The sequence below is a fragment of the Octodon degus genome, unplaced genomic scaffold (genome assembly GCF_000260255.1).
Source record: "Octodon degus isolate 3935 unplaced genomic scaffold, OctDeg1.0 scaffold00102, whole genome shotgun sequence".
NCBI lineage: Eukaryota > Metazoa > Chordata > Mammalia > Rodentia > Octodontidae > Octodon > Octodon degus.
The window spans coordinates 8,466,873-8,470,914 of NW_004524678.1; positions in this window are offsets into that span (position 1 = coordinate 8,466,873).

The following is a 4,042-nucleotide window of genomic DNA, read 5'->3' on the forward strand; positions in this document are numbered from 1 at the left end:
TCAGAGTGCCCTGGGGGCAGGGCAATAGGGATCAAACTCCGGCCACTGCACACTAGTATGCTGAGCTATCTGGCTGGCCCTCGGTTTTCTTACAGGAGTTACTCTTAGAGCCAACACAATTAATGAAAGAAGGAACAAGTACAAAACATCAGACAACATTGCTGTTTGTGTAGCTTCCACTAACTTAAAATTCCTTGTTAATCCTAACACATTACTTCTGGCTTTATATTTCTTTTTTAAATTTGTTTAATCATTTATTTATTCTAAACAGTCTTGCTGTGCTGCTCAGACTCTGAAGTGATCCTTCTTTCTCAGCCTCCCCAGCACTGGGATTGCAGGAATGCACCACCATACCTGGTTTTGGTGGCTGGCTCAGTGCCAGGCCGACACAGCATGCCATACCAGGAATTAAAACCTGGGTCTTTATGCTTGCCAGGCAGGCGTTTAGACCACCCAGCTATCTCCTCAGCCTCTGGCTTGATATTTTTTTAAGATTCTCATGTGAGGTATTTTCTGTTTGCATGTATATCTTTTTCTGTTTGTGTTAAGCTAGGTTCCCATTGTAAGTAACAATATTTGATATATTACAAACTTGAAAAAGATAATTCTAAAAACATACTAAGTAACTTGAATATATTGCAAAGACTCTTCAGCCTGAGAAGCACCTTCCTTAATGTATTTTTGAGAATTCCTAAAATTGACTGGAAAATTAAGTCATACTCCATTAGCAAATAAAGAGGAACTTGAGCCAGATCTTTTAAGCTCTGTAAAGTCTTGATTCTAACTGTACTGCCTCCCAAAGAGAAGGAAAAAAGGCCTCAAAAATAAAAGAAAACAACAGACACAACAAAACAAGCAGTTACATAGTGCATCCAGTTTTCAAAATATTTTTCCAGTTTATTAATTCTTCTTTGTGTTCTCAAAACCATTCCAACTTCTTAACTATACTATGTATATTGGAATAAGCTATGAATTATCTCGAGTATTATCTGAATATATGTATCAGGTAGGGAGAGAGAAAGGGAGGGGGAAGGGAGAGGTGAAGTGGGTAGGGAGCTAGCTAGCCCTCTAGGGATGTAGGTACGGATATAGCTCCGGAGGGGTACAGCTCACAGGTGGAGTGCTTGGCCAGCATGTACAAGGCCACTAGGCTGGCTCTCCAACATCATAAAGCAGAAGAATGATGAAAACAATGGAGGTTTCAAAATATTCAATTTGTCTTATACAGAATTATATGCAAATCTTCTTCTTTAATGTTGATATAAATATATTTTCATCTTAATCTTACTATAGACTCTAAAGACATGAGCTTATGATACACATTTTCATATTTTAGTGTTACTTTCCCTACTTAAAAGGTAATAAGATGAAGGAAAATTTGATTGTATTTTTGGAAAGCTCATCATCATCTTAAAATTTCTATTTAAAATGGAAAACTTAATTTGGTAGACATTAAAATAAAAATTTAATTCATATATTGTGTTTATACACTATTGGAACAAAACAGAACTTTTTATCCATTTGGATTAAATGATTGAGTCTCTTAAGTTTTATGGAGAATACTTAATTAAGGGTGGAGAAGGGTCATGCACCGTACTGTTTTGAAATTTATTTCATAAAACATTATTATATAATACAACATTTGTACTCCATCAAAACAAGATATTAAGCATATTTAATTTGGCTCATTCATTCATTCATTCATTTATTCAATCATTTATTTATTTGCAGTACCAGGGATCCAACTCAGGACCTTGTGCTTGCCAGGCAGGCACTTATGCCACTGAGCTATCTCCCCACCCCTATTTATTTTTATAAAATATAGACAGACAGATAGATAGATAGATAGATAGATAGATAGATAGATAGACAGATAGATAAATAAACAGCTAGAAGATTGGCATATGTATTTTTATAAATATGTATCTCAGCCTTCTCATGAACTGCTTTAAACTACCATTATTTCCTTATCCTGCCTAAATCTGTGACATTTCAAATTGAGCTTTCTGGTTCTGCCGCCACTGATAGAAAGACTGAGTTAAGGTATTTAATCTCAAGCTTCATCTGCTACTACATTAGTAAATTTTTGTGTGTTTGTATAATAGAATAATAAATTCACTTAAAAGCTTTCTTTTGGGGGCCGGGGAGATGGCTCAGCAGAATAAGTGCTGCCCTGGCAAGCACAAGGGCCTGAGTTCAATCCCCAGTTCTGCCAAAAAAATAAATAAATAAAAAATAAAAATTAAAAAAACCTTTCTCTTTAAAAAGCAAAATAAATAATAAAGTCACAAGTGAATTAAATTAGACCTTCAATTATGATTCCAAATGAGGTTGTTGTTGTAATACTGGGTAGGAAGGAAAGTTTTGGTGTCGAGATGACTGGATTTGTACCTTAGGTCCTTAACTTACTTGGACAAATTACATAATATCATGACCCCTTAGTTTTTTGTCACTTATAACAGGGGCAGATACTTTCATTATAAGGATTTTTAAGGATTAAATGAGATTATACATTGAGAGAGGAGTATCATTGTGTTTTGCATGTATTAAATACATAAAATTCAGAGCAACCTAACATTGATGTAATACCATTTGTTCCTGCCTTATTGCTATTGATCTTCAAATTTTTAGCCCTGTATCACTTTTTAATGATTTATGGCTTTAACATTCTGTGTTGAAATGATACTTAACTGTTACTGATTTCTAGATTTAATTCAATTCATCCTATTCATTTAAGTTTTTTTTGGAATCTTTATTTTGTATTTTCTATTTTTATATCATTTTATTTGTTGTGTTCTATTTTGGAGTTTCCTTTGAAGAAAATTTAGTTAGTATCATTTATGTGTGACTCAACTATTGGGATTTGCTTTATTGTTCACCATTGTATCTTTTACTTCTCTAGTACAAATTTTATGAACTAGTTTTCCTATTACTGGGCACAATAATCTACATCCACGACTTAAAGAAGGAGAGGCTAGCTCATTAAAAAAAAAATGATTCAATGCATGGCCAGCTGAATCCAAGTAAGATACATCATGGTGAAAAGATTGGTCAAGAAATTCTGCTCAGTTCAGGTGGCTGAGAAGCAGATGAGAACAGTACCGAAGGACAAGGAATTCGTGACCAGATACAGACCCCAAGACTGAGCCCCATGACAAATCCAGTCACAGCCACTAGTTTACTCCTTCCTCCATTTTCCTATAGCAGATCTCAAAACCCATCCAATAACTGTCAACCCTAATTAACAGAGTGAAGAACTACATATACTTTTGATGGATTATAGGTTCTGTCTTCTTCTGAGATTCCATTACATGTAATGCACTAATACCATTTCCACTGGTCACATGTGTAGTCCACATTCCCAGTTGTACTATGTTTCTCATTCTTGATCTTCTGCTTCAAACAATACCAAGTTCAATTGTTGAACATCTTTTGTGTCGGTTTGGCTTCCACTAGGTAATGGATCTACAATTTTTACTTCTGTATAAGTGCATGCTGAATTTCCCAGAGTAGGAAATTATTGAAACGTTTGTGTCATTTGTCTTTTAAGAGTGATTCTAAATTACTGAGCTGTTTTGGAAACATAATTTCCCTGCCCTGCACAATATGGAGTAATGCTGAATATATTTAGTCATCTATCTTTAATTTTTTGAAAAAAATCTCTTTGGCATGTTACATAGAAATACTGCATTCTAAGGTCATATTGTTTCTCTTAAATTAAAAAGATACATAAATTATCTTTTACTTAGCTGCTTGGTTATATCTCTTTCACTGTGTTTTTCTTAATTATATACTGGGAAAGAGATTTGTGATTATGTTTTGTTTCAGCTTATTCACCTAGAATGCCCAGTGTCACACTAAAAACCATCTGTTTTTGAAAGTATTCATGTTAAAACTTTATGCTTTCAAATATTTATTTATTTTCTTTTTTTTTTCCTATTTTCAGGACAGGGTCTACAGGGTCTCACTAAGTAGATTGGACTCATAGTGATTCTCCTGTTTTCAGCCTCACAAGTGCTGCGATTACAGGTGCGCACCACCA